This window comes from Pseudochaenichthys georgianus, chromosome 7 (assembly GCF_902827115.2).
Source record: "Pseudochaenichthys georgianus chromosome 7, fPseGeo1.2, whole genome shotgun sequence".
Lineage (NCBI taxonomy): Eukaryota > Metazoa > Chordata > Actinopteri > Perciformes > Channichthyidae > Pseudochaenichthys > Pseudochaenichthys georgianus.
In genome coordinates, this window is record NC_047509.1 from 36,605 (window position 1) to 50,090 (window position 13,486).

Sequence of the window (13,486 nt, forward strand, 5' to 3'; positions counted from 1 at the left end):
TTGCTAGTTATCATTAGCATTTCACCATTGACTGATAGACTGGTGCTGCAACAACACACTGTCTTCCTGTGTGTCTCTGCATATGTCCGTCTGCCTGTGATTTGTATTTTTGGCAGTAGTTCATCAGCTAAATGCTAGCTAGCTACTCGATTGTACTGCATACTTTAAGTATTGTTAGCTAGCTTGCTAGTAAATATTAGATAAGTATCTAAGAAGAAGGCTACTTTGCTTATAATACAATATCCTCTTTTATTGTAAAAAAGTAAGTGTATTTGTCTTGTGTAAAAGACTTCTGTTATATCAGTTGCTGAAATGATAGAGTAATATGTAAAATAAGTTAGCTGTGTGCTAATGTTGAGATGTGGCCCATTGTAAACACCGTGTACGTCTGTATTATTTCCCAAAGAAATGCATTTTTAAACCACGATGGGCGATTTGCATAATAGCCTGCAAATACAGCCTGTATTTTAGCTTAAATAATTTAGTTAAATACAAGCAAGTAAGGTCTTTATATCCAACACAGTCTCACGGCATTTCATGTTATAGTCACAAAATGAATCTATTGATTCGTGTTCACCAACACGATTTTTAAAAGCAATGTAAATAATAACAAATTTGAAGGACATCTTTTTTTAATATACAGATTTCAGCATTCTGAGGCACTGAGCCCCATTTCTTTTCCTCACGGACGGCAAAAAAACTCCGACATTATACAATTTTAAATAAAAGTGTTAGGCTTAGGGTAAGATATTGAGCAAGAAAATGTTTTTATGAACCACACAGCTTCCGGTCTTCCAAGACCCGACCGGATAAAAAGACGTGGTGCAGGCACGAAACATACTACCAATAGAAATAGATTGCTTTTAAAATCGTTCTGTGTGACACGAAGAAAATGCAAAAATCGTGTTGGTGAACACGAATCAATAGATTAAATTAATTTCGTGACTATAACATGAAATGCTGTGAGACTGGGTTGTTATGACCCACCCTGATCATCTCAGGCAGGCAGGCGTGTGCAAACTGGTCCAAACTTTGTTCACCGAGGGCCACATACAGAAAAATATACGAAGGGCTGTGCCTCTCACAAGAGGAGAGGTTCATTGCCTCATGAATTCAGTTATAAGTCGGCAAAATCAATGCAATGTAAGTAAATTATGCTTAATCAGCGTACATCCCAGCTCTCCAGAGGGTTTCATTAATTTAGTTAGCAGCTCATCCCTTAACAGAAGCCTCAGATTGATTATCATAAGAGGCATGGGCGTCGCAGCTATTATGTGTGTGGGACAAGTCCCCCCCCCCCACCTTTTTTTAAATGATTAGTTTAGACCCCCCCACTTTTAACATGTGGGAAGTCCGTGAATCGGTCTCTCCACTCGCCGCACTGTGTAGAGCGCTGTGTCAGTGCTTCATTATCAAATCCATTCCACTTGCTTATTGAGAGAATGCCCAAATCAATGAAACTCCGTACCATGTTTTCACTGCTACTTTGTACCAAGGCAGATCCTCAGAGCCGTACACATGAGCCGTACACATGCTGCGTTGTTTGCGTAGCTGTGTATTTAGTTGTAAGCCCAGTGGTGATCTGTTCATCTGTCATAAAGCCATCGAAAATAATAGGATACAGCATTAAAAGTTATTCTGGGTCTTTGTGTCTGGCTAGCCTGGCTGTGTGTGTGGCACGAGCGCATTTTGTGTGAGCGAGAGAGAGAGAGAGAGAGTGAACGAGAGAACGCTAACGTACATAAGGAGTTGTTTCTACAACAAGGAGGAGGAGAGCTCTCCTGTCAGACACATCTTATAACGTCAGCTCAGGGAGGTAAAGGACTGGAGTGTTTAGATCGTTAACTTTAGTCTAAGTTATCTCATGTAAACAAGTATTTCCAAGGCACACCTTTACATGATAATCATTATAAAAAAACAAGAGAATAACAGGTATGAAATCATTCCAACTCATACTATAGGACAGAAAATCAAAAATACAGTTTAAAAGGGGAGTGATTAGTAAAATATGCATAAAGAAAAAGTAAATCTGTTTACAGTTCTGTTTCATATGGTTGTTGAGAGATGTATCCATAGATTTAGTTCCTAACTTTGCTCTCAAAGTGCACCAGATTGATGCTTTTAACTTCAACATTGAAAAAAAAAAAAATCTTCCCGGGGGAGCATGCCCCCGGACCCCCCTAGAGAATGTGAGGTCCACCTGCCCACACCCCCCGTTAAGAGGAAATATGAAGCATGTATTTCAAGCTTGTTATGAAAATAAGTTATTGAGCTTTTTTCTTATCAACTTAGATTTGTTAGAAAAAATGTTCAGCTTTAATTGACTGTTTATTTGAGCACTCAAAGACAAGCACAAGTTTCATTTCAGGGCCATACTGCATTATATATTTTGAATTTGCTGAGGGCCGATTCAAAATGGCCCGCGGGCCACATTTGGACACCCCTGATCTAAGGGTTGAACACTGAAACACAGTTTAAACCCTGACAGCTGTGAGGGAGAAAGAGAAAGTCCTCAAACACAAAGGCAGGAAGTTCCACGGTTTAAATCTTTAAACAGCGAGGCCTCCCGCAGCCTCAAACATTTTCCCAGCAAGTGACACATCTAAATATTTCAGTTGGCCTGTTTGCCAAGCCCTGAAGTAATATATGTGTGAGTGAAACCACAACATGCAGATCTGAAGGCATCACCACGTGGGTCCAGAGACACAGAACGGCGTCAGAATCTACTTCCTGTCTCCAAAGAGAGGAAGTGGCGGGAAGTGGCGGGGATCACCCTGTTCTGAAGGGGAACATATACACAGTTTATTGTCCTGGTCTCGCTACATGCCAGAACAAATGAAATGCAGATCTGCAGGAAGGCTGTCCAAGAGGAGAGAGGATGTTGACGCACCGGGGCTTTCTGCTCCAGGAAAACAGAGAGGACGGGGCAGAGATACTGTACTGTGTTCCCAGAAAACACAACAGACATAACTGATAACTGCGTCTGTTCTGAGGAAGAGGACGTAAGGCTTTCGTTTAATGACCTGCAGAAACAACCCGTCTTAAAAACCACCTGAAAGTGAAACAGGGGGCGGTATGGATTCAGTTTGAGTTTCCTTAAAGCTCGATAAAGCTTGAACACTAGAGGAAACAGAAACATATTAACATGTGCTGTAAACATGAAGAATTACAAAAAAGGAATTAAACAAATAGAGAGAACAAAAATGTGGAAAAAACAAATTGGAGAAAGAAACAAATTAAAATAAAATAAAAAAAGTTTGGTGCAAAATAGTGAGAAATGTCCACTCCAGGTGAACTCTTTTAATGTCTTGGATTGTCAGTGTGAACCCCAAGGATATCTTTATTATCATATTAAACGGTTAAACGAAGCAAATCTCCTTATTTTAGGGAATTGTTTCCAATCATTTCAGTAATGATTGGCACGTATTTTGATCTATTATTAATTGTTTCATTCATTTTTAAGGCTGAAACCCCAACTATTGGCTCGTTAAAGCCTCCCAAATGTGAAAATATCCTACTTTATCAGATTATAAAAAGAGTATTTTGGAATCCTATAGCAGGCAATTCATCAATTAATTGACAAAATGGACAACAGATTAATCAATACAGAAATTAATGTTATTAAGAGCCCTTATGGTTATATTTTGGGTTTGTTTTGTCCGTTTGACGACAAATATACAGAAAACCTACCATAGCGATTTTTATGAAACTTGCCATGGGACGAGGGAAAACACCTTTAATTCTGGAGCGTTTCGGAGGCAGATACAGAGGCGGACTGGCCATTGGGAATACCGGGAGTTTTTTTAGGGAAACGGGGTTCAGGGGGAGCGGCTGTACCCGTAGGATAGAAAAGGGGGAAGTGACGTCTGACTCAGAGGTCGCGCGGCTGTGGAGAAGAACGTGTTGCCCACATTCTGTTACTGAGTTTAGGCTAGTTAGCTAGCAGGTTTATTGTTTTGGGTGCAGTCACTTTTGCCTCCACTTGCTGTTCAAATAAATGTTGAAAGAAAAAGTAAATCTGTTTACAGTTCTGTTTCATATGGGTGTGGAGAGATGTATCCATACATTTAGTCCCTAACTTTGCTCTCAAAGTGCACCAGATTGATGCTTTTAACTTCAACATTTAAAAAAAAAAAATCTCCCTGGGGGAGCATGCCCCCGGACCCCCCTAGAGGAGGTGAGGTCCACCACCTGCCCACACCCCCTGTTAAATTGTCTCACCCACATTAAGGATGCTTCCTACGCCCATGTTTTATTCCATGTGTCAAGTCAGGCAAATTGGGTCAAAATGTTATTGCATCAAAGATCTGTTAACATTAAAATCACTAAATATATGCTGTAGCTATTTTACTCGAGGCAACTCAAGGGCTCAGGTAATGTGATTACTATATGAATAATGGTCCAAAATAACATCAAATGCATTGGTTTTTTTGTTAAGTTACGTACTTTCGTCGCCGGCCGGCCGATACATGCCGCGCATTAAGTGGGCCTGTCAGTCAATTAATCCCCGGGCCACTTTTCCCCCCCAGTCCGCCCCTGGGCAGATACACACATTATATACCTTTAAAGAAACTACCTTAGCAAGGGGGGGTGCCCTCAATAAAGTGTGTGTTCATACCGTAGTATCAGTTGCTTTGATCTCACTTCTCGCCCACACACACACTTCACCTCAAACGTCTTCACCCTCACTTCAAGAAGGCAGAAATGACTCATCTGCGGTGAGCAGGATTTCATGTTGAAATAAAAAGAGGTTTTAGGGATGATGGTGACACGCGAATGACGACTGTGAAAGAAGTTGTGTGTTCATTGAGTCGAAAACTGATCCACCTGTTTCCTTTTCAAACGTTTTGAAAGAGGAAGTTTGCAAAGCGGTCTCGTCTCTCTGAGGTTTGTCAACTTCTTCTGCTTTTGGTTTTAGATCACATGACTACAAGTATACATTTTCTTAGAGTTAAAGAGTTCTCTCCTGCTGATGTTCAGGTGTATATCAGTGTGTAGTGTCTCTACTTTAAAGAGTCCTCTCCTGCTGATGTTCAGGTGTATATCAGTGTGTAGTGTCTCTACTTTAAAGAGTCCTCTCCTGCTGATGTTCAGGTGTATATCAGTATGTAGTGTCTCTACTTTAAAGAGTCCTCTCCTGCTGATGTTCAGGTGTATATCAGTGTGTAGTGTCTCTACTTTAAAGAGTCCTCTCCTGCTGATGTTCAGGTGTATATCAGTGTGTAGTGTCTCTACTTTAAAGAGTCCTCTCCTGCTGATGTTCAGGTGTATATCAGTGTGTAGTGTCTCTACTTTAAAGAGTCCTCTCCTGCTGATGTTCAGGTGTATATCAGTGTGTAGTGTCTCTACTTTAAAGAGTCCTCTCCTGCTGATGTTCAGGTGTATATCAGTGTGTAGTGTCTCTACTTTAAAGAGTCCTCTCCTGCTGATGTTCAGGTGTATATCAGTTTGTAGTGTCTCTACTTTAAAGAGTCCTCTCCTGCTGATGTTCAGGTGTATATCAGTATGCAGTGTCTCTACTTTAAAGAGTCCTCTCCTGCTGATGTTCAGATGTATATCAGTATGTAGTGTCTCTACTTTAAAGAGTCCTCTCCTGCTGATGTTCAGGTGTATATCAGTGTGTAGTGTCTCTACTTTAAAGAGTCCTCTCCTGCTGATGTTCAGGTGTATATCAGTATGTAGTGTCTCTACTTTAAAGAGTCCTCTCCTGCTGATGTTCAGGTGTATATCAGTATGTAGTGTCTCTACTTTAAAGAGTCCTCTCCTGCTGATGTTCAGGTGTATATCAGTATGTAGTGTCTCTACTTTAAAGAGTGCTCTCCTGCTGATGTTCAGGTGTATATCAGTATGTAGTGTCTGTACTTTAAAGAGTGCTCTCCTGCTGATGTTCAGGTGTATATCAGTATGTAGTGTCTGTACTTTAAAGAGTCCTCTCCTGCTGATGTTCAGGTGTATATCAGTGTGTAGTGTCTCTACTTTAAAGAGTCCTCTCCTGCTGATGTTCAGGTGTATATCAGTATGTAGTGTCTCTACTTTAAAGAGTCCTCTCCTGCTGATGTTCAGGTGTATATCAGTATGTAGTGTCTCTACTTTAAAGAGTGCTCTCCTGCTCATGTTCAGGTGTATATCAGTATGTAGTGTCTCTACTTTAAAGAGTCCTCTCCTGCTGATGTTTAAAAACGTACACAGGAAAAAGCATAATAGGGCCTCTTTAAAGTCATCTAAATAGTGAGAAATATCTCTTTAGCTCCTATAGACCTGATATTTGACTCATGACTGAATTCAGCACCAAAAGAGAAAATGTATCCGTGCTGTGGGGTTTGAAAAGAGACCACATGTGAGCCGTTATCCTCCATCTGAGGGGCAGCTGTGGCTGAGACAGCTGACATGTCTCCTCCTTCTGCAAACCCCGCCTCACACTCACCAGCCGGGCTGTGCATTGTGTTGGGATTTCACTTGCATCAGTGCATTCACACACACACGCACGCACGCACGCGCACACACACACACACACACACACACACACACACACATACTGTCCCCGCCTCATGAGGCCCAACATTTTTTTGTTCACGTTGTGTCCACCTGTCGCAGTTGTTTTTTGTCCCTGCACAAATCACGATATTACCTCATATGAACATAATTTGACATGCCAGTCACACACACACACACACACACACACACACACACACACACACACACACACACACACACACACACACACACACACACATTCACATTCCAGTGTTCATTTCTTTTGAGGCCTGCATTTATTTCACCAACTGTGGGGTCCGATCCTTCCAGCTGTTCTACACGTTTTAAAAAATCGCAATAACACTACAAAAATATTTCAAAACGTTCGTCTCCATGCTTGTTTTAAAGTCACACACACACACACACACACACACACACACACACACACACACACACACACACACACACACTCTGTAAAGTCCCCATGCTGGCTGCTGACCTTGAACAGGTCCAGGAAACTTTGAGACAATAACACCGCCGTTTCATCCACACACTGTATCTGAACAAGGAAAAAAACGTTAAGATGTGTGTGTGTGTGTGTGTGTGCGTGCGTGCGTGCGTGTGAGTCACGGATGGCGAATGTCCCGGCCTGGAGAGGAATCAAACCGAAGCGGCGGGGTTCTTCCTGGAGGTTTCTGGATTGACCAAGAAGAGTTTTGTTGGCTTACGTAATGTTTCCATGTTTCCTGAGTTTAATGTTTTCAACGGAAGAGATGAAAACATTCCCAGGAATCCACGAGGACCTGGAAGCTGGAAGGAAAGAGATTACAAACCCGTGTGAATAAAAGCTTATAGGCATTCGAAGAATTGTCTGGTTGTCCGTTTAAAACATAATTATATTATCGTGGATGACCAACGAGTCGAGCACGGCATGTGGACACGTATTAAATGATTACTTATAAATCAGCATTTAATCAATTAGATTGCGTTGTAGCACAAAAACTGCGATGCTTTCGTTTCATGAACACATGTTTTGCCTCTGCCTTTTGCTTTTCACGTAACGCAGCATGATGTGCACAATCTGCTTTTTAGAAAGGAGCTTTCTTTCCGACCTTTAACGGAAAGCATTTCAAGTCAAGAAGAAAAACAGATTTACATATTTTACTCACTACAACGCATTTACTGTATAGCTCAATAATCCACATCTAAACCCTGATATTGCTCCGTGTGTGTGTGTGTGTGTGTGTGTGTGTGTGTGTGTGTGTGTGTGTGTGTGTGTGTGTGTGTGTGTGTGTGTGTGTGTGTGTGTGTGTGTGTGTGTGTGTGTGTGTGTGTGTGTGTGTGTGTGTGTGTGTGTGTGTGTGTGTGTGTGAGGAATGTGAGTGGGAAGGCTCAAAGGGGGGGGGGGGGGGGGGGGGACATTCTTGTGACCTACAAACGGACGACAGAACACATTTTTGTCCTCTCTGGTGACAAAGACAGGCATGAAGACAGAGCTCATTATTCAGACGGCCTGTGAATGCATCACGGCTGCAGCCTGCGTCACTCCAAACACACACTCATTGTTGAGGCTGACAGCGGAGAGTTAATCTTCAGATGAGGCCGGTCTATTTCTCTGGAGACCCATTTATACTGATCTTCACTTTTAATGGATTTAAACCAGAGCTGTAAAGTAACTATGTACTCAGGTACTGTGCTGAAGTACAATGTAGAGGTACCTGAGTATTTACATGTTATGCTACTGTGTACTTCTACAGTTCAGAGGTACATGGTGTACTTTGGTGTTAAACCAAGAACTCACAGACAAGGCCCAAACCAAAACTCTCTCTCTCTCTCTCTCTCTCTCTCTAGATAACGTTCGATCAACTCTGACAACAACTGAAAGAAAAAGCAGAACTGAAATACACAGACGACTGATCGCAAGGACAGGACACAGGTGAACCAATCAGGTGACCAATCAGGAGGGAACACAGAGGGTGTTTCTCAATGTCGAGGAAGGCTGCTCCAGAGCCACTATTTCAAGCATCATCGAGTGCCGCCGAAGGACTGTTCCAATGTCCAGCATACTTGGAATTCAATCGAGGCCGGCGAGAAATGTGGAGGCTGCACATGTGTAGACTCCGCGGTCATTAAAATCCCCACAATGCTTTGCGCACGGACCAATTTCCAAATCTTTGGCGGAAATCGCGCTCCATTTAAGGCGGGGCCTCGCATAGGACGCACACCTGTTAGCCTGTTCCACCATTCTTCGTTTTCCGAGGCTCGGGAGGATTCTTGCCTCGCTTCTGAAGCAAGAGACTCGGACGACATGTGCTACCAAGCAAGCGTCCTCGACATTGAGAAACACCCAGAGACAGGAAGTAACAGACAGGGGGTGAACTCCTTTCAAAATAAAACAGGAAAACAAAGACAGCTCTTGACATGACAAAATAAAACAGTGCATATGGATCGTAAAAGATGTCCAGAAATCCTTTTTATTGAGAATATATAATGTATTGTTTCATGTGTTGTTTTTTAACGGGTGATGATGGAGTAACTTAGCACTGACAGTTATCCTCCATTGTTCCTTATAAACAACAAACAGTGAAGCTTCAGTGCAATACATATGAGATGCAGAAGAGGCCCAGTCGTGTCAGGATGCTGCCCTCTAGTGGGGAAACACTGCAATTACATACACACTGTATTTAAATATATCATGTTTTCTGTGCACTATTTGCATTAAACACCCCTTACCACTGCTGTTGTTTGAGTAAATAAATAAATATAAATGGGTAATAATAATAATAATAATAATAATAATATTAAAAATATATACTAAAATTACCCAAAACCAAAAAATATATAATAATAATAATACAAATACAAATTATATATTAATAATAATTCACTTGTAACAGCAGTCGATTTTTCTAAAAATGAAAACAAGACCAACAAATGTTTGGCTGAAAATAAAGCTGATATAAAATAAAACATGAAATCACGACATGATTATAGAGCAAAATAAAAAGGCCAAAAACGTCCCTAGTGATGCACAAGTGCTAATACAAATGTTTGTGATATTAGTACTCTGCTTGAGTATTTTTACTTCGTGCTGCTTTCTTCCCTGCAGCTCCTCCCTCTCTCCACCAGGGGTCCTCAGCCTCCTCCTGCAGACTCACCTGCTTCCACTTCCTCCTCACCTGCAGGATAACACTTCCTGTTTGATTGAAAATCTCATGTGATTTCAAATCTGTGAGTCACAACTTAATATTTTCTTCTTTTTTTACTTTTCTAGAATAAGGTTTGTTTTGTGATGTTGTAGAGCAGATCCTCTTCAAACATCTGCAACAGTGAAATGCACTTTCATACACTCTGGAAGGGAGGCACTGTAATGTACTATGACCTCTTTTTAGGAAACGCTTTATTTGGTATCCTGATTATGTAATCCATTCCTCCCTCAGCCTGTGTAATATTTTTTGGATATAAATTAGCATTTCTAGAGGTTTCCCCACTCGTCCTCGGCAGCAGCATGACCTTTCTATCACATGAATTACAATCAGCAGTGAACACTATACATTAACCTTAAAGGTCCCCTATGATACTGTTTGCATCTATATATCACAGGTCTCAGAGATATCCAGAGCCTGTCTCTGATTGGCTGAAACACCAAACAGACTTCTTGTAGTTTCAAAAGTCTATCATAAATCTAAATGATGGATTTATGATTCACTTACCAGGAGAAAAGCTGCCTTCACGAGTGGTGACAAGGAGGAGATGAAGAAGGCAGCACAGGTACAACTGAAGAAGGAAATACAAACGGGCAAGGAGTGCTACAGGAGGAAGCTGGAGAGTAGTCTGGCCCAAACACCAGTGAGGGGAGAGTTCAGCCGTCTACACTCAAGGAAGGCTGCGGGGCTTGACGGCCTCAGCCCCAGTCTGCAGTTTTTCGGCACATTTTCAACCTGAGCCTGGACATGATGGCCGTCCCTGCCCTGTGGAAGACAACGTGCCTGGTTCCTGTGCCGAAGAAGATACATCCACGCACACAGTGACTACAGACCGGTGGCTTTGACATCACATGCCATGAAGTCGCTGGAGAGGCTGGTCCTTAAACTCCTCCGTACAGTGGTCGCACCGTCACTAGACCCCCTGCCGTTTGCATATCAGCCTCGTATTGGAGTGGAGGACGCCATCATCTTCCTGCTGCACAGAGTACACACACACACACACACACACACACACACACACACACACACACACACCTTGAGAAGGCAGGCAGCACTGTGAGAGTCATGTTCTTTGACTTTTCCAGTGCTTTCAATACCATCAGACCTGCCCTGCTCAGCAGGAAGCTACCGGACATGCAGGAGGATGCTCCACTGGCGAGCTGGATAACCAACTATCTCACCGCTCGGCCACAGTACGTGAAGCTGCAGAGTAACACCTCTGACATCATATTGAGCAGCACGGGCGCTCCTCAGGGCACCGTCCTCTCCCCCTTCCTGTTCACAGTCTATACATCGGACACTGCTCACAGTCCTGCCATCTGCAGAAGTTCACAGAGGCCATTGTGGACTGTGTCATCAGAGACCAGGAAGCTGAGGACAGGAGTGTGGTGGACAGTTTTGTGGAGTGGTGCGGTCAGCTACAAGTTCCTGGGTGTCCACATAAACTGGACTGGAGTAAAAACACTGACGCCCTATATAAGAAAGGCCAGAGTCGCCTGTATTTCCTCTGGAGACTCGGGTCCTTCAACGTCTGCAGCACTATGTTGCAGACGTGTTATGACTCGGTGGTCTCCAGTGTGATCTTCTTTGCTGTGGTGTGTTGGGGCAGCGGGGGGAAGACAGCTGATGCCAACAGACTCAACAAGCTCATCAGGAGAGCAGGCTCTGTCCTGGGAGTGGATCGGGAGTCGTTGGCAGTGGTGTCGGAGGAAACTCCTCGGCATTCTGGACAACGGGTCTCACCCCCTGCGTGCCACGCTGGTTTCAGCCACAGACTGAGACCACCGATAACCACCACACAGCGCCACAGGAGGTCTTTCCTCCCGGTGGCCATCGACTCTTCACCCCTAAGTAAAGGGCACTGAGAACTTCCACACCAACACTATGTGCAATATATCAATATAATTACCATCATTGCAATACACTCGCTGCTATATATATAACTATGTGCAATATTATATTATTAATAATGCTATGATAACGTGCAATTACGTAACTGCCACTACGTTTTAATTGTTGCACTAACTACTAAATACTGCTAATAATGATTGCATTGATTGTGTGACCATCTATGTTTCTATGCTTCATGTTGTCTGTGGATGTTTAATTGCTCTTTTTCTGCTGTGTTTATTGTGTTTATTGTATTTTGTTACTCTGGCACAACAATTTCCTTCGGGATGAATAAAGTCTTATCTTATCTTATCTTATTCGAAAATGATAAAAGTAGGGTCAGGCCCGGTTCTACGGGGGTGCATAATAAAAAAATTAAAAGTGAAACAAATTAAAAGTGAAACATATTACATGTTGCCTACTATTACTAACAATAGTAGTAATAGTAGTAATAATAATAAGAAGAAGAAGAAGAAGAAGAAGAAGAAGAAGAAGAAGAAGAAGAAGAAGAAGAAGAAGAAGAAGAAGAAGAATATAGTAAATTGTAATTGTGGTTGAATAGCATTGTCTGCTGCATTTATTTGATCAATTTAAACGGTAAGTAACGTTATTATGTCAGGTGCGCGTGACCTGCGCCGCTGCACATTCATCATCTGCAAGGTGCTGACACAGCAGTCAGTGATGGATCAGAACATGGTTAAAACAACCAGCCCTTATCGCCAGCATACACTGCATCTACTGCAGGTAATAACAGTTCAGATCATGGGGACATTACGTTACTGTCGTGGACACGAACGTCCTCCCGCCCGACTCGCCGGCTTTGCCCGCCTCGCCCACAGGCGGAGCAGCCACAGCCGTCTTCGTTACCCCAAACACCGCCACCCCTCGGCGGCCCGCAAGTGCCAGAGGACCGCCCAGGTATATTTAAAGAAGTCGCCTGTACAGTGGGGTGAGGCGCTTATTTCGCAGCTCATGGTTTCAAAACAAAAACTGAGTCATTTTGTTCTGGAACCGGGCCTGAGTAGGGTAGACATGTGGATATTATCCGGCTGAACAAAACGTACATTTATCTAACAGCTACGTTTCCCACAGATCTTATTTTGAGCTATTTTCTAAAATCCCATGGAGAAATAATTGCTTTTTTGTGGAGGGAAGCCATGCGCAGCTTACTTCCTGGTTTTAGGACGCGTCTCTCGTCTCCTCTTCACACACCACACTTTTCGCGGCACACGTATACTTACGGCCCCTACACACGGCGGCGTGCGTTGCCGCTTCAACGCTTCTGCCCATTCACTTTGAATGGGGTGACGTCACGATTCGCCGAACTGCATTGTGGGAGCAAAGCGTAGCTTCTCTCGAGGTGCTCGCTGCAAAAGTAGAGCAATGTTATACTTTTGCCGCCTCGACGGAGGCGTCAGCCAATCAAATCCCTCGTATGTAAATCTGACAGTACAAGCAGTAGCCAATCAAACCGGGTGTATGTTGGGAGAGCCAGACCGCAGTTATTTCCCATATGTCAACAAAAGGAGGAGAAAACGATCGTGGCGGTAGGGAACATACAGGGATACACACCGGAGGAGCCAGGCATGGGGGGAGGTGGCAAAGACAGTGGGGGAAACTGGTAGGTTTTCGCTTGTTTGGGGAGTTTATATCCAGTGTATTTCGTTTGAATGGACAGCTAGCAAGCATAGACAGTATATTTAGCCAGCAAGGATATAGCATGAATGCTTTGCTTTGTATGTCCGGGGCGGGACATTCATGTGGTTGGTTGTTGGTCGGGCTGCTCGCGTTGATTCCCCAAGCTCAAGACACGCCCACCGCCAAGCGGCAACGCACGCCGCCGTGTGTAGGGGCCGTTACAGCCGATCAGCTCTGAATGATGTGAGATGACGTATGGTGGGGATGGCAGCTCTATG

General features: G+C 43.3%; 1 long non-coding RNA gene across 1 annotated transcript; it reads left to right on the forward strand.

Moving 5' to 3' along the window:
• Positions 1-7,893: 7,893 nt before the first annotated feature.
• Positions 7,894-11,923, forward strand: LOC139434071 (uncharacterized). Its single transcript, XR_011643481.1, has 3 exons — positions 7,894-8,423; positions 9,584-9,705; positions 10,191-11,923. It is a non-coding gene; the product is annotated as an uncharacterized lncRNA (long non-coding RNA).
• The last annotated feature ends 1,563 nt before the right edge of the window (positions 11,924-13,486 follow it).